General features: G+C 32.7%; 1 long non-coding RNA gene across 1 annotated transcript in view; it reads left to right on the top strand.

Moving 5' to 3' along the window:
- Positions 1-9,375: 9,375 nt before the first annotated feature.
- The window catches only part of LOC145242551 (uncharacterized), a 34,376-nt gene continuing 24,758 nt past the window's right edge, over positions 9,376-18,993 (top strand). The window contains exon 1 of the long non-coding RNA XR_013862764.1: positions 9,376-9,684. This is a non-coding gene — a long non-coding RNA (uncharacterized LOC145242551). The remainder of the gene's footprint in view (positions 9,685-18,993) is intronic.

Here is an 18,993-nt window from a genome sequence, read left to right as displayed (position 1 = left end):
AAACATGATATCCTATAATCTTAAACCGAACATCTGTGTTTGTCATCCTTCTTTGCTATTGCTGTTATTACTTTGCTTTGTGTCTACTTTATTAGTTGTCCAGTCCATTGGCACCGTTACACCATTTCGGCCGATCTGGAACAGTATCTACTAGCCCATTGGCATGCAAAAATGCATCGCTTATGCAAGCATAGATAGAATTGAGAAATCCATTCAAGGTGTCTTAGCGTTTACAAATTTTGTATCCTTTAGGGTCTATTTCCTATGGTAATTTTCTTCACAGACACTATTGAAAGTTTTCTACAAATACATCTGGAGTCATTAGGCATAATTATCAGTAAGGTCCATAAAATAACTGAAATATTATAGCATGTAAAGAAGCAGAATTTATTTATTAATTTGTTTTAACAGATTTTTTTTGTTTGTTTAAAAAAAAAACAATTAAACAAAGCTTATTTGAATGAAAAATTTATTAAAAACAGTTTTAAATACAAATATCATTTTAAACATTTCTTTCGAAGCAAAATCTTTAAGCATTATGATATTTGAAATTATTTTTTCCTAAAAAAAATCTTCCGACCAGAAATATGGGGAATGCTGGGTAATCAAGCTAGTATTATATAAGCCACATAAGTGCATTTATTTTGAATAGAATTTTTTTTAATCAACAATTGCAGTTGCAACAGCTGCAGCAACAACAATGGTACACACGGCTTTTCATGGGCGTATTATTATTATTATTATTATTACTGTTGTTGTTATTATTATTATTGTTGTTGTTGTTATTGTTGTTGTACTCAATAACCAGAGAGAGAGAGGGAGCGCACTTTTCATGGAATATTTGCTTTACCAAGTAATGCATTTTTTTAACGATGTAAAAATAATGATGACGGGTGATTGATTGACTACTACTACTACTACTACTACTGCCACCATTACTCACTTGGAGTTCTCACATCAGTCAAAAACAAAAAAAACATTTGCTTTCCCATCGGTTTGCATAACAAATCTTAGACATGCTGTACTCTCCATTCAATTCCATTATTATTGTAACTCATTTCTGACATGTGGGGAAAAAGGTGGCGAGTTAATTTGAATGCATCTAAAAATCAAGCTTCTCTCTTTCCTTCATCAACGCTCTGACTCCTACCTGGCCCCAATTGGAATGAATCGCTCTCATCTTGGGGAAGCACCATATTTTGATAAGCTTCTGAGACTGACATTCACTCCTGGCCTGAAATGGAACACATACATTAATCTATTGCCAAGGTCGCTGGGAGAAAATGGTTGGATAATTCTACTGCTCCAGTAGATATCTCACTGCTGATGAAATTATCAGGTTGACAAGAAAGTTCTCGCGGTTTTAACTTTTTAAATTCAGATAAACATATCTCGGCTCAAACAAAAATTTATTGATTGAAATAAGCACGATCAGAATTAACACACTTTTGCCAATGCAAAACAAGTATATTTATGCTAGTAATGTAAAAGTCTTACCTTCTGGTGGCGATGAAGTCGCTGAAGGCGTTTTTGATATCGTTTAGGTTTTTGAAGCTTTTCTCATGTAGAAAGTTGTCAAGATGCTTGAAAAAGTGGTAATCGATAGGTGAGAGGCCTAAAGAGTATGGCGGATGAAACAGGTTCGTAGTCCAATTCGTTCAACTTTTGCAGTCTCGGTTTAACAATGTGCATTTATGCATTGTCATGGAGGAGAATTGGGCCTTTTCTGTTGAATAATGCTGGATGTTGTTGTCGAAGTTTCAGATGCATTTCATCCTTTTGTTGACAGTACTTCTTCCGCTGCAATAGATCCGTCTGCATTCAAAAAACTCTAAAGAATGAGACTGACCACACACTAACAAACAGTCAACATGAGCTTCTTTTGGTGCAACTAGCTTCGGAAAGTGTCATGGAGCTTCGTCAGCATCTAACCACTGAGCTGAGCATCGCTGGTTGTCATAAAGAACTCTCTTTTCATCACTAGTCACAACCCGGTCGAGAAACGGATCGTTCTTGTTGCGTAATATAAGATGACATTTTATAATGTTGTTGCTTTTGGTCATTGTTCAATTCGTGAGGCACCCATTTATCAAGTTTTTTGTATCTTTCCAATCTCTCTCATTATGTCTTATTCAGAAGCAATTTCTCGACCAATTGTATGTTGATTGGCTTGGGCTAAGGCTGTTAATTGATTGTTGTCAATATCCGAAAGCTGACTCATCTTCTTCAAGGCTCTCATCGCCGCCACAAAATGTATTAAACTACCACTGTTTTTTGCATTCAGTAGTGGTTCCTGGGCCAAATGCTTTGTTGATATCATAAGCCCTTTCAGCAGTTTTTCAGACTAGCTTGAATTGAAATAAGAAAATTGTGCGAATTTGCTTTTTTTCCATCTTGTATTCAACGTTCTGAAAAGAAGAATATTTGTTTTAAAACGATTGTAATGAAAACAGATTAGATAGAACAAAAAACGCCCTTTAAAACAGCATATAAAGTCAAAGGATTATAACGAAAACTAAATTTGAAAACTAAATCATTTGAAATCAAAATTAAAAATTCTGCAAGAACTTTCTTCTCAACCTAATATTTATCTGTATAAGAGCCAAGTTCGTCCTAGGATGGAGTACTGTTGCAAGATCTGGGGAGGAGCTGGCCAGAGCATCCTTTCCTGCCTCAACAGGGTACAAAACCAATTTCAAAATCTTGAGAATGATGTCCTTTTTTCCTCTCTGCAGCCTCTTTCTCATCTATTGTTATTTTCATGGTAGACGTTTACTCCATAGTTTCCAACTCTGGTAAATCTTCACAGCAAAAACTCGACTAACTACAACAACTGTCAGCAATTTCCTTTACTCTCTATCTGTTCCTAAATCTAAGTGAAAATTCCATGAACCGTTTTTTTCCCCTAGAACTGATCGTCTGTGGAACATAATACCAGGAAGCTGCTTCCCGGTTGACTATAATATGTTTGCTTTCATGTCCAATGTGGACAGGTTCTGGAAGCACCATCCTCTTAAATTAATTAACTTATCAAATTTATACATCTAAAATTGAGAAAGGTGCGCATAAACAACGAAGCTCTAATTTTAAAAATCAAGTTAGTATCATGCATCTAAAATTGAGAAAGCATGCTTGGAAAGTGTCAATGTTATGTGAAATAGCCAAAACAAAATGATCACCAAATTTGACATGATGTTGTGTTTATCTAACAAGGAAACTCTAATAATAATGTGTATGTGCATCTTGTACAGTTGAGAAAAGCACACTTGAAAAGTGTCTACATTATGTGAAATAGCCAAAACAAAATGACTACTGAATTTGGCCTGCTGTTGTGTTTATCTAACAACAAAACTCTAATTTTAAAAATCAAGTTAGTATTATGCATCTAAAATTGAGAAACGCATGCTTGAAAAGTATCTACGTTATGTGAAAGAAGTTGAAGCAAACCAAAATGTTCACTCTGTGGTTCCCTCTTGTAAGTTTTTTGTGGCAAACACTCGACCAGCTACAATAACCATCAGTGATTTCTCTTCGTCTATTTTGTTTCTCTATTTGTTACTAAAGTTAAGCAAAAATTCCATGGGCAGAGTTTTTTCCTATAGCTGTACTGTCTGTGGAACACAATACCACGAAGCTGCTTCCTGGCTAAGTATAACATTATCATTTTCAAGTCCAACATGAACAGATTCTTGAAGAGCCGACCTTTAAAATATTATCACATTTCCATTATGGTACCCATTAAAATATTATCACATTTCCATTATGGTACCCATTAAAATATTATCACATTTCCATTATGGTACCCATTAAAACATTATCACATTTCCATTATGGTACCCATTAAAATATTATCACATTTCCATTATGGTGCCTATTAAAATATTATCACATTTCCATTATGGTACCCATTAAAATATTATCACATTTCCATTATGGTACCCATTAAAATATTATCACATTTCCATTATGGTACCCATTAAAACATTATCACAGTTCCATTATGGTACCCATTAAAATATTATCACATTTCCATTATGGTACCCATTAAAACATTAACCCTTATCCTTGAGTGGCCTCCAACGCTTAATGAGTGATGACTATATGAAATAAAAAAAAAATAAAAAAAGGGACGCATGAGAAAACCTTTTGGTTTGGAACTAAAACATTTTTTTAAAAACTTTAATTCATATCAAACAAGACATATTGCCCTGAAACATTAAAAGTTAATGCAGTCAAAAGAAAAAATAATTCACCATACTATTAACAAAAACGTAAAAAAAAAAAATCATCTCATTTAAAGATTTATTTGAAAATTTATATTAATAAAGAAATAGGATTGCACATTTCTGAAATATCGTTATGAAATGAATATTAAAATTTGAAATTTAATAAAACTAACGTGATATGTTCCTTTTTTTTCTTTAAATATAAATATTTCTTTCAAAGTAAAAAAAAAAAAAGCACATATCAGTTTGGTTTTTATAAATTTCAAACTTTAATAAAAAAAATAAACTTTTAAAAATATTAATATCTCTTACATTATTTACTTTTAAGTTTACAAAAATGTCCAATCTCAATGAATGCCTTTTTATTGGGTTTCAGAATATATAAAATATACTATAACTTCCCAAGCTCCAAATGTCAAGTTTTCTCAGTTGGTCATTTATTACTTTTGAAAAGGTATCCATTACAATATTGTAATCTACAAAATTATATTATTGCTGCATATTTAGTCACGTACTCATCAGATGTTTACCTTAAAAACTTATAAAAGCACCATTTTGGACAACTTACATGGTTCATGTACCTTCCCTGACAGGAAAGTCTCTTAATTGCATATGGTCAAATGGAAAAAAATTTTAGGAAAAGAAAATGCAGCTACTTTTGGACCATTTTCATAATTCCATCTTCTTTCCTAGGATTACTCCACTTACCCTTGATCCTCAGTTTATAATGCTAGGTGTTTAGTAAAGAAAGTAGAAAGTGGACCTTAAGTTTATTTTCAGTAGTCTTTTTTTATTATTATTTTGTTGCTCATGTTCACCCCTAACAAGGCACATCACCACATCACTACTATTTGGAACCATGCCTAGGAACGATTAGCAAGATGTTGGTTTACATTACATTTAAATTTTTGCATATTAGTACAGTCAGTTTGCTCTCATACAGCACTACTGACCAAAGATCTCCTCAGAGAATTTGATTGAGAAATCTTGCGCCATCCCACATAATCTCCTGATGTAGCCTTCTTGGATTATCACTTATTTTAAGGATAACAAAACTCTTTAGATGGCCTTAGGTTAACATCACAAGAGAAGATTGAACATAAGTTAGATGCATATTTGATATAAAAACTTAAAGAATTTTACAAGTGAGACATGTTTTTTTTTTTTTGCTCATATTCACCCCTTATAAGACACATCGCCACCTGAACATAAAGGGGTTACTATTTGGGACCATACCGAGGAAAGATTAACAAGATGTTGGTTTACATTACATTTAAACTACTGCATATCAGCACGGAAAGTAGGTAGCAGGAAGGCAATTCCAAAATCTACCTGTTTGACAGAAGAAACTATAAGAATAGAAAGCTTTCTAGCATTTAGGGACGTCAACAGTAAAGGGGTGAGATTTTGTTGCTAAGCAGGTTTGCCTGGGATATGTACATCGAGGGGGCACAAGTGCAACGAGTTCATCAGAGCACATTCCATTAAAATACTTGTAAATCAGGCACAGGGATGCAACATTGCGGCGATGAGGCAGGGGTTGAAGCTTAGTTGACAAAGTGGGACCTATTAGAGTGAAGACTCCTTTTTGGACCCTATTCAAAAGGGAGAAACAAGTGGTAGATGCATTAGTCCAGATGTGGCAACAATACTTCATGCATAGGCGAATGGTGACCTTGTAAAGGTACAGGATACTCTCAGGTGTGAGTAGTCTTCTAGCACGATAGAGGGAACCCACCTTCTTTGCAGCAGCCTTTGCAATGTCCTCAATGTATTTGTTCCAGTTCATATTGCCTGTGAATGTTAAGCCGAGGAGTTTGAAGGAAGAATTCTCAGGTAGGGTGTTATTTGTCATGGATATCGGTGGTTGAAAAGGCATCTTGTAATTATTAAAGGAAAGCAGCTTTGTCTTACTAGCTGTATATGATACCATCCATTTACGGTTCCATTCCATTACGGTCTGGAGATCATTTTCTAATGATTCTGCCATTGTTTTAAATTTGTGTACACCCGTTTTTCCTTAGAGTGTTGTATCATCAGTAAATATACCCATCTCAGACACAATATTATCAGGGAGGACGTTAATAGATATCAGGAATAATAGTAGTTCAAGGATCGACCCCTGAGGTACTCTCACATTAATGTTATGCTGCTTGGATGTACGTACACCAATGACAACTTAGTTGGTCCTATTTTCTAAGAAGGATCTAATTATATTTAGTACACATCTAGTTATACCGTACTATTTAATTTTCATTAACAGCCCTTTGTGCCAGACTTTGTCAAAGGCCTTGAATATATCAAGGGCTACAACCTTGGCTTCGCTCACCTTATCCAGTGCATACTATATGCGTTTAGAGATGACTGTTAAAATATCTACAGCAGAACGACATTGTTTAAATCTGTACTGTTTTTCAGAGAGGATTAGCTTTTGCAAGGTGGTGGACTAGTGCTTTATTGTTTAAGGTCTCAAAGATTTTAGTGAAGAAAAGGAAGAGACTGATAGGGCAATAATTGAGAGGGGGAAGTTTATTCATCAAAATTCTTGTACACTTGTGCTACAGAGGCCATCTTCCACCTATTAGGGAAGCAAGATTTTGCAAGGCATCTGTTATAAAGTTTAGAAAATATGGGGGTTAGCTCAGCTGAGCATTTCTTAATTGATCTAGTGGGGATGAGATCAGGCCCCCATGCTTTGGAGGTGTCCAAGTTTTTTATGGTATGATGGACATGAAAAGAGATGATTTTCAGATCATTAAGTGTGGCTTCAGTCTGCATAGAGAAATTTAGGAATTTGGGAAGGAGTTGTTTGTTGGCTCTAAGATAAAGTCGGAGACGAATTGCCAGGCAAGCAGTTCCACCTTCCCAGTTGACCTTCTGGTTGTTGGATAGTGGACGAATTACTGATTACCCTTTATTCACTACACTATTATAAATTTTCCAGAAATCATGAGTTGATATCCCCTGTGATTCTATGCGTTTCCTGGTTATTCAGCATGCCTCCTTTTAGCTGTGGCTATTTCTCTCTTACAATGATTTCTAGCATCTATAAATTTTTGCCTATTTATATTTGACTTATGAACCCGCGGAATACATACTGTCTCTGTACAATAGCAGCCACACAATCTCTGGTGAACCATGGGGGGGGGTGAATAGTGCTTGCTTTAATACTTCTGTGTGGGAACATGTGCGTTAATGCCCACTTTGCACGATTTGATTGTCTCATTGGCACATTGATCAGCATGAAGAAAGAAGATATTGGTACATGGAACATCTCTGATGTGTTCTGTGATGGCTTCCCAGCCCTTTTGTAGTACCTTGTCGTTTGGAACGATGGCTTGGGGGTTGAGATTTAAGTGTGATATCTACTGATACCACTGGGTGCTCTGTGTTTCCCAGTAGACTGTGGGCATTAGTCACACAATTCTTGGGTAAGGAATAAGTTTAGAAGTGAAAATTGCTGGGGTTCACGATCTGGGAGGCGAGTCGGGAACATGACAATTTGTGTGAGGGAATGGGCTACAGAGAAGCTATAAGTACAGTGTCCAACCTGAAAAACCAAGCCAATTTTTATGGTGGACGTTAAAGCCATAAAACATGTATTTGAGTCGTTGCACGTTTTTTGCACCCAGGGCATTAGAGTGGTAAATTCCAGTGACCAATGAGCGTCTGGTTACATTTATAGGGGTCCAATACTAGACAAAGTATTTCCACCGAAACTTAGGGTTAGTGCACATCTCCTTGTCCGTGTGTACAACAACTCCCATGGGGTTACAATATTTATTTTAAAATATTTATTGATTTTTTTTTTTTTTTTTTTTTTAGAAAAAAAAAATTATCTGAGAATGATTGCTGTGGACTTCGAGTCGCCTAACCTTTTGCATCCACCAAAAAATCTTTAACTGTGATTTTTTTAATAATAAAAAAATAATTTAAATTTTACTAAATTAATTAATTTAATAATAAAAAAAAATGTCCGAAATGTGATTCCTTGTAGGCAACAGGACTTAAAGACGATATGGCCTTTATTTTTCTTTAAAATAAAAATAATTAAATATTTGTTAAAAAAGTTATACTTTTGTTGAAAAAAAAAATGTTCTGGAGTTTCTTTCTTCCTTCTCTTTTTGTGGAGTACGGAGAAAATGTTTACAGACATTAATAAAATTGTTTTTCAAATTTTGATTGTAGAGACGGCTACCTTAAAAGTTTCCCCTTACATAAAGAAACTCACTGTCTTCCGGAGTGATCAGATTTATATGGAAGTCAGAATGCTAGACAGTACCAATTTTAAAATGCAGCATTATTTTCGTCGTCACTGATTTCTTTACCTGCTTCCTTCCCATTTGCCTTCGTTTCATCTCTCTCTCTCTCTCTCTCTCTCTCTCTCTCTCTCTCTCTCTCTCTCTCTCTCTCTCTCTCTCTATCTGTCTCTCTCTCTCTCTATCTATCTATCTCTCTCTTTCTCATACACACACATCGTTTTTCTATCTTTCTTTCTTTTTCTCATACGCTCACACTTTCGCTTTATTCATCTCTCACACATACTCTTTTCATCTCTTTCTATCTTTTCATCTTCTTCTCTTTTAATATCTCTCTTTTCATTTCTCCCCTATCTTTCTTTCTTTTCATACCTCCCCCTCTCTATCGTCATCTCTCTCTTTTCATCTTTCTTACTTTGTTCCCCTTTCCCCCCTCTCTGTCCTCTCCTCCTCCGTCTAACAATACCGTGTCTACTTCTATGATAACCGAGTTGTTTGAGTTGATAAATTTTTTTGTTAAAAAAATAATGTTTTCAATTATAAAATCTAATAAATTTTACCAAATAATAAATAAAAGCCAATTTATTAAAAAATAAAAGGGAAAAAGAAGAACACATAAATTAAGAATTGGGTTAATACTATGCCAAGGTATTATTGGATAAATGAATGCTAGACTACTTTTTTGCGGACTGCTGACACACTGTCATTTATATTTTTTCGGAAAACATATTCATTTGACTACTAATATTTAAAATCTTTCTTCGATCATTAATCACGTTTACGTTATTTATTTTATCTTTTTATTTTGTTTTCTAAATTAATGAATGTGATGTTTTTAAAATAAATGTTTTTTTGCTAAAAAATATATATAATTGGAGAAAAGTGCGAGTCCATTTTTAGGAATCCGGAGTTACCTCCCTTGGCTCTGACATCCTTTGCGTCTGACTCAGTCGCTCGACAAGTTTTACGATAAAAAATTTTTTCACTAAATAAAACATTTGCAGTCTGTCTGTGTGTCATATTGTCTCCCCCTGTGTTGGTATCTGCCTCTATTTTTCGGGGTCCCCGCGACTAGTGGGCAAAATTGTAAAAAAAAATGAGAAAAAAAAAATAAGGGTGGTCTGTTTTGGTTAGAGAGAAGTTTTCCGTATTGGTTGGCAAAGGGTGTGTAAAAGGCAAAGACCGCGCCATCTGATGAGGTAAGTTCACACACACGCACACACACATACACACACGCATACACACACAGACGCGCGCGCACTATATATTACGTCCTGAAGTAGATTCAAAAAACATTCTATCCATCTGTCTGATATAGATATATATATATATATCTATATAGATAGATAAAGAGAAGGAGAGAAATTTAGATATGTGTGTGTGTATGCAAGTAAAATATTAATTTTAAACATGAGGATTAAAAAACAATAGTTTTATTGTTTTAGTAAAATATATTTTTTTCCAATCTTCCCCATTTTAAAAAACAAAAAATCCAGCGGACTTTTTTGACGTCCACGGTTTTTATAGCTTATCCACCATCGATTTTGTGAGCAATTTTACCTTGAACAAACGCACAAATCGAAATTTGAAAATAAATACAATTTAAAAAATACAAACCTAAAAAACTTATTTCAGTTTAGTAATAATATAATTTAAATCCACTAACAATGTTTTAGTAGCAAAAAACGTTAGCAGTTAGCATGTCTAACAGAATAGATCTTATACATATATATATATATATATATATATATATATATATATATATATATATATATATATATATATATATATATATATATATATATATATAAAGAATAAACTTCTTTTTTCTTAAATTTGCTGTAAATTATAATGCTCTTCAAAAGTGCTACGCCAAACTTTTTTTAATTGTCCATATTTCTTATTTCATCAATTAAAATAGAAATCAATCAATTTATTTTACTTTTTTTAATCAAAAGATTTTTGTACAACACTTAATACATAAAATTACTACACATACAATTATTTTTTCTTATTCTACCCTTCATTTACACACTAATAATATATATATATATATATATATATATATATATATATATATATATATATATATATATATATATATATATATATATATATATATATATATATGTATCTTTTTCCAGCTGACGAATCTGGAACGCACACAATAAACTACCTTACTCATCCCCCTGCCTCTCCCAAATTTAGCCGTACATCTTTTTTGTAGCCGTCTTCTTCCTCCTCCTTCCACTCCCACCAATCTTTTTAACCGTTGAACCAAAATGAGGGTCAAATATCTGGAGAACAAAAAATATATGGCACTGGTTTCTTAAAATGCAAAAATCAAACCCAACTTTCAAAGGTCAACCACCCTGTATAATTGGACGCTGGGTGTTCTGTTGGGTCGGGAATTATTCCTGACGTTTGAAATTATTTTTTTTTAATTATTTTTTCCTTTTCTTTTTTTTTTTTCCTTTTTTTCTTTTTAACTTGACCTGACCATTGTTTCTACCAGGCATTGCCCAATGCCCCACCTTCCTTTAAAACAGCTATGTGACATACCTCCACTTGTGGGGAGGAGACAGAGCAAATATAGCATGGGAATTTCTTCAGACAGTTATAATAATCGACCTCCAGGATAAAAGGATTTTTTTTCTTTTTTCTTTTTATTCTGGTTTCCTTCTTCATTTTTTATTTGTCTTCTTTTCTTTATTTCTTATTTTACCAACGCTATTTTTAATCATTTCTTTACAACCACCCTCCCTCTCTTCCCGTCCTTCATTCCCATTCTTCTCCTTTCTTTCTTCCCTGTTTTCTTTTCTCTTTTCTTCCTTCCCTCTTCCTTCCTTCTTTCCTTCCTTCCTTTATCCCCTCTTTCCTTTCTTCCTTCCCTTTCTTTCTTCTCCCCTTCCTTCTTTTTTTCTCTCTTTTTCATTTTTTTCTCCCTTCCTTATTCCTTCCTCTATTCCTTACTTATTTCTTTACTTTCTTTCTTTCTTTCTTTCTTTCTCCTAAAACCGGATATTTCCTCTTTGATTATTTCTAGTTATAATATTCTTTGAATTTATATACCAGTTTCCATCGGCGAAAATCGCTGGGAATCAAGTGGCAACAAGTCCGTTCAGTTTCAATGTATTTTTTAGCTAAACAGCTATTTTATGGTGTTATTTGTAATAATAGCATTTACAATATCATTATCACTAGTAGTATTTCATACTTTAAACAATAGTCTTATCAATAACTAGTGAGATCTGTGGAAATTCCACAGTGATATCCTTCATCTATTGTATATTGCTGCCGAGTTAAAAACTATTCCCTTTCTACAAATATCCAGTGCAAATGCAGACCCCACGATATTATAGTACCATTTTTGTTCAAACTGAAACATACTTATGTAAGTACTCTGGTTGATATAGTTTAAGAACGTTTCTGAATTTTTGAGATGAGGATTGGTTATCCATATTATTTGAATTCTTCGAACTACTGTTCTCATATTAAGTATCATTTTCACAACATTTCTCAGTCAATGCAACCTCTGACCTTCTACGAGTGTATCTTGTTGAACTCGTGAATTTGGACAGAATTTCGAACAGAACCCTTTATTTACTTCATGGGAGTACCATGTTCTCATTCCATCAGCCATAATTGGATAGATGTTATAAATGATTAACAATTGTATTTTTTGGTCGCACACTGAGAATTGAACCTTCAACTTTCAGGAGAATATCACTTTTACAATCTAACCACTACACTACGAGTTCTTGAAAAAACATTCCCGAATTTGACAAGATACATCTGAAGGTCAGAGGTTACATCGACTGAAACGTTGTGAAAATGACACTCAAGATTATTACAGTAGTCTGAAGAATCCAAAAAATACAAATACTTTCAGAGTAAATTTGGTTATGGGATTCTATCTCCAAAACTTATGACATGTTTTGATTCTATGAATATCCAACATGAATGCAAACCTCACGATATTAGCGTACCATCTTTGAACAGGAGAGATACTACACTTTGAGGCAGATGCACTAAATCATGGCATGAGCCTATTGCAAGAAAAAAACATTCTAAGTAGGCATTAAAAATTTTTGTTTTTGTTTTTGTTAAATATTATTACATGACGAATCTTTCTGAGTTAAAATCTTGTGAAGAATACACATTTTGTATTGAGAAATCACACCTTAATTATGTAAACATTAGCTAAAGAATAACAAATTATTCAAAATGGCCGTCCATTTGGGCCATATTGGATAACTTTAGTTAATGCTTACGGGGTTCCTTCAATAAGTTTCCAGACTTTTTTTTTTTTTTTTTTGTATGGGTACTTTTATTGATAGCACACACACGAAACTAGTCCTTTTTGAAGTAATTTCCTTCAGCTGCAATGCAGTTGTACCATTCCAACAATGTCTGAAAGGCCTCATCATAGAAGTCATCTTGTGTGAGTGTGTCAATGACCCACGGTCCTGGACATGACCTTAAATTATATTCGATAATGAGGCCCAGCTTGCAGGCTTTGGAGAGTGTGGAGCCACCCTTTAATTGCCATTGCTCCCAGGTCCACTCTGACTGGGAGTGGTAGTACCTGTTAGTGTCCCAACTATGGGTTAAATAGAAACTGACTTGAAAAAAAAATATATTCTATTAATCATTTTTCTTCAAAATCACTGGATTCGGCATTAAATAACCTGAAAAGGGTTGATATGCCATAAAACAAAAACAACCAACCAACCAAAATCAACGCCACAAACTCTTTCATCTACCCAAGTGTCTTATAATGACAGCTTGTAAGGTTTTCCTTGAGCTTAGAGAATAATTAAAAGTCACAGAGAGCAAGGTCTGAACTGTACGGAAGGTGACAAACTATCTTGGTCAAATAGTTTGTGACAAGGATGGAGTTGTGGTCTGCACCCTTGGGACAAACTTTGCATAAATCTTCCGCATCTTCAGTTCCTCATGAATAATTGTGTGTACAGTTCCCACACTGACATCAAACTTTGCACTTATTGTCTCTATAGACACATGACGGCCATTATCCATAAAATTCTTTATTTAGCCAATCAACTCTGATGCTCTGACTTTCTTACTCCTCCCATACCTCTCATTACCCTTCATAGACTTCCTGCCTTCCTGAAATCTATCTGTTATGCCACTCAAAAACTGATGTTCGATTCATGCAAGATGGTCCAAAAGCAGTCTGAAGCATTCCATACATTTCTGTGGTATTTTTTCCAAGTTTAAAACAGAAAGTATATCTTAGTTTGAGTTATGACACAAGAGTGACATCAGATTAAATAGTTAAAAGAATTAACATTTTGTATTAAATCTTCAGCAATTGGACGATGCCATCTTTTAAAAAAGGGGTGGAGGGTGATGACGTAGATACAAGCATGAAATTGCTTTAGAATATTATGATATAGATTTTAACAATAAAATGTGAGGTATGCGTGTGTTAAAAAGATCATCAAATAATAACTTAAGTCAACATGGAATTGCATCCATTGGTGGGTGCTTTAGGGAGTGTGGAGTCATCCCTTAGTTGTCCTTAGTCTCAGGTTCATTCTGACCTGATCCAGAGTCATGGTTGCCTGTCATAGTCTCATCTATAGGTTAAATAGAATCTATCATTTACTATTTATTAAAGAAACCTATGCCTATAAAACAAATTAAACTATAACTCTGCAATAAAATTTTGTTCATTCTATTCATCGTTTTCAATCTTCTCATAATATTCTTCATGATTTAACTTGGAGCACAGTTGAAAAAGACACCAACCAAGTATGAACTGATTGTCAGGATCAAACTGGTGTTCAAGCATTTCTCTAAGGGCATTGTGAAGTCAGTGTGTTTCAGGTTAAAGTCCTACTTGGAGACAGCAGCAGTTTTTTTTTTATTGAATGAGCTGTTTCTGGCAAAAGTACCACCTACAACACCAAGGACGATCTGATTGTCAGGATCAAACTGGTGTTCCGGCGTTTCTTGACACCATAAAATGTTGTGTGCTTCCCATTCACATCCCACTTGAGGGTCGTGGGAAAGCTTAGGTCAGCTTCTTCAAGTGAGCTCTATTTGGCAAACGATCTTCTAAGAGATGCACTTTGATTTGTGAAAATGTATCAATTATTGGCCAAGATATGACGCGTTTCCTTTCCTCGCTAAAGTCTCTGATTTGTCATGAACATTATGTTGAATTTTTTTTTTTTAGGTGAAGATTCATAATTTCAATAATTAGGCTTATTCTTGGATCTTATTCTCTTAAAGTTCTGGCCAATTTATATCTCCAATCTTCTTCTGGTGCATTTCATCATACACTAAGAATAGGTTTAAGGTTGCCAGCTTTTTTGAAGGAGCTTTATTTCGCAAAAGATTCAGTTTTTCTTCGTTATTGTTGCAAAATTTGAAAATTGAAATATTGAATTTCAAGTGAAACCAATGGTATCTATTGCACTATCATGCCATAGTAATGAACATATCGAAAAATTACGAAAAACGATAAGATAGAAAATTAATTATTAATGGAAACAATTTTCAAAAACAATTAGCAAAAATTGAGTTTTGCTTAAAAAAAATAAACAGGAGAGTTTGAATCGTAACAAAAGGGAGGTAAATCTTTTCTGAAACCTGAAAATCTTTGGCCAATTTAGCAAAACTTAATTTTCACTAATATTGTAGATACCATTAACTTCACTTGACACTCAATATTTCAATTTTGCTAAATTGCTACAATAACAAAGAAAAACCAAAGATCCTGAAAAAAATGTAGTTTGAATTTTGAGAAGGCATCATTTATTGCCACAGATCCAACGTTTTTTTTTCTTTACTTTCTAAAGGATAATTGTGCTCAAAATAACACCAATTCGGGAGCTTTGAGGAGTATGGAATCATCCCTTAGTTTTTGTTATTCTTAGATTCACTACGACCTGTTAGTCCTATTTCTCTAATCTATCATTATTTCTATGGAAAGTGGTCGACTGAGCTTCAATCTCGGATTCCTCCTTATGAAACATTCAATACAAGAACTCGACTTACTACCAACATTGCAAAGAACTTTCCTTTATTTCTTTTATCAAACAGAATTTCCATGAACAAAGTTACTTTCCAAGAACTTCCCATTTGTGGAACACGTTGCCACAAGATTGCTTCCGTGAGGGATGCAACATGTTTAGCTTCAAATTCAGTGTCAATAAACGTTTGTCAATAAACGACCTTGTAAGTCATAAATTATTTTTCTGTCCATTATTTTTGATCCTCTCGTAATATTCATCATCATTCAACTTTCTAATCTATCTATCTCATTAATGATTATACTCGAGTGGTTTTTAGCCTTGATAAGTTGTGAATCACTAGTAAACAAAAATAAATAAATAAATAGAATCCACCCTGAATCTGACCTCAAGCTACATCCATCAATTTACATATTAATTTATATTATGAATAGTTATGAAGGCTTTTTATCAAAACAATTGAATTAAAAAAAAAAAAGGTTTATATGCCATGAAATAAAAACGCCTCATGCAAAATGAAAGAATTGTTTGAAAAAAAAAATTAAGTACATACAATAATATCCTTTATTATTTGTACTACTGTTCGCATTTTGGACAATGTTTCGGCTAATGTAACCTCTGGCCTTTTGTAAAAGTAAAGATTGATGATTTAAACAGAATGCTGAGGCACCCCTACCAGGTAATGCTGACGGGGCTATCCAGGCATATTTTGGTCAGCCAGAATTTTCTTCCTCTAGTACACTACTTTTTAATTTCCACTTTTCTAAACTTGTGCCTGATCTTCCCCACTATGGGAGGGAGATAAATAAAATAAAATGTTTTGGTACTTGTGCAGTTTAATCAAGACATTAAAAAATGAAAATATCAAAAAAAGTTTAAACTGTGCGTATCTGTTATGGAATGAAGTTCTCCGAAAAAAAATTTCACTTAATTTCATCAAGTAGTTTTTTTTACACCGAAAAAAACAATTTGTTATGATAGCGAGCAAAAGGTTCAATTTTTAGGAAGAAAAGCTAGTATTAAAGATGGGGAGGGAGTGTCGGCGCTTTAACTGGAGTTATCTCCCCATGGCGTCTTCTATTATTCAAACAAAAATTAAAACAAAATCCTTCAACGCGCTTTCATAAAAACGTGTTTTTCCGCTGTAAAAAAAAAAAAAACTACTTGATAAAATTAAGTGAAATTTTTTCGGACATCTTCAGTTCAAAATGGATACGTACAATTTAAACTTTTTTTCGATATTTTCATTTTTTAATGTCTTGATTAAACTGTACAAGTACCAAAATTTTAATGAAATTGCTATAGTGTTGGCATTTGTCTGTCTAAAATTAGGTTGTTGACGAATTACAACATCTGCTGTAATTGTGCAAACCTATCCTGCATCGACAGGTTCTGTTGCAGATCCTACAGATGTGGTGGTGTCTGGTAGTGAGAGCTCCGTTTCAACCCGCTTCCGTCTCTGCTCTCTCTTCACTAAAATTACTAATTTTAACATTAAATAGCAAAAAAAGGGAGTCGATGTGCAATAAAAGAAAAAGAAATCATAATAATAAATGAAACACTTTTTTCAAATGACTTTCTAAATTATATTTCAAGTTTTCTATTTACATTATATTAAAATTTTTCTTAGTTATGCTTAAAGTTTTCTAAATTATATTCAAAGTTTTCTACATTTTATTAAAAATTTTCTAAGTTATATTTAAAGATTTTTACATTAAATTTGAAATTTTCTAAATTATATTTAAAATTTTCCAAATTATTTTTTAAATTTTCGAAATTATATTCGAAGTTTTTTACATTATATTAAAAATTTTCTAATTTATATTAAAAATTTTCTAAATTAAATTTAAAGTTTTCTACATTTTAAAAAAGTTTCGAAATTATATTTAAAATTTTCTAATCTACATTAAAACTTTTCTACATAATATTAAAAATTTTCTAAATCATATTTACATTTCTTCATTGTATCAAAAATTTTCTAAATTTTATTTCTAATTTTCTATATTAAAATTTTTCTAAAACATATTTCAAATTTTCTACATTTTAATAAAAATTTTCTAAATTATATTTCAAATTTTCTATATTATATTAAAAATTATCTAAATCATATTAAAATTTTTTAAAATTATATTAAAATTTTCTAAATTACATTGAAAATTTTCTAAATTATATTAAAAATTTTCTAAATTACATTGAAAATTTTCTAAATTATATTTAAAATTTTTTTACATTATATTAAAAATTATCTAAATTATATTTCAAATTTTCTAAATTATATTAACAATTTTATAAATTACATTGGAATTTTTCTAAATTATATTCAGAATTTTCTAAATTAAATCTAAAATTTTCTAAATTATATCAAAAATTTTCTAAATTATATTAAACATTTTCTAAATAATAATAAAAAAAATTATCCAATAATTGAAATGAGGTGATTTCACAATTTGTTTAATATATGTTATGTCATTGAGAATCGATAGTATTATTTGATATTTTCCTATTGGCTCATCCTTGTCCGTCTTTGTTGTTATTCTCATATCCCTAAATGATAAATAAATTATCCAACAATTTTTCAAATGATACTCTAAAATTTTCTAAAATCATTTCAAAATTATTTGGACACTTCATAATACTGTTCTCATCTAGAGTGTTATATTCAGAACATTTTGGTTGATGTAATCTCTGACTTTTTTGGGTTTTTTTACATGGAGGTCACCATTTATCAAGGCCCGGAAGCCATTCGGGGATAAGGATTATTGCGCATACAGTAATCAATGGGATAGTATCGTAGTAATCATTAGTATTGGAGATTTGATAGAGTGTCTTACTTAAGAGGGCGGTTTGTCAGGAATTTTTTTATGTTGGATTTGAAGACATCCAAGTTGTAGTCAGGTGGGAAACAGGCAAACGAATGTGTCATACTCAGGTGTATTCTGTCAAACTCAGAAATCTGCACGGAATTTTGAATGGAGCTCTTTATTTAATCCATTAAAAAAAAAAATTCATACTAGAATTGTCTGCAAGGACCCATGTCATAGTAGGTAAAGTTCTTGGTAAAATTCAGTTGTAAGTTACACTTTTCTGGAGGTTGAAGGTTCAATCCTCAGTGCAGACGACACTCAAAATATAATTGCGAATTACTTAGGACTTCTATCCAAGCATAGTTAACAGAAAAAAGCATGTTACCCTCATTAATTAAGTAAAGGGTTCCATGCAGATTCTCAAGTTCTACAGAAAAATTCCTTAAGTTCAACACGCTACACCTGAAGGAGGTAGGAGGTGACATCAACGGAAATGTTGTGAAGATAACTCAAGATGAGAACAGTAGTCCAAAGAATTCAAACAATATGAATAGTCAATCTTCATCTCAAAAATTAGAAACATAATTTCAAAATGTTTTAAATTATAAAAGAAAATATCAAGATGGAGTACTTCTACCACATCTGGAGATATACCACATAGATTACTCTTCTTTTTTTTTTTTTTTTACAAAGAAGT

Source organism: Euprymna scolopes, chromosome 21 (genome assembly GCF_053919585.1).
Source record: "Euprymna scolopes isolate OS-2025 chromosome 21, ASM5391958v1, whole genome shotgun sequence".
Taxonomy (NCBI): domain Eukaryota; kingdom Metazoa; phylum Mollusca; class Cephalopoda; order Sepiida; family Sepiolidae; genus Euprymna; species Euprymna scolopes.
This window is presented reverse-complemented; position numbering and strand designations above follow the sequence as displayed.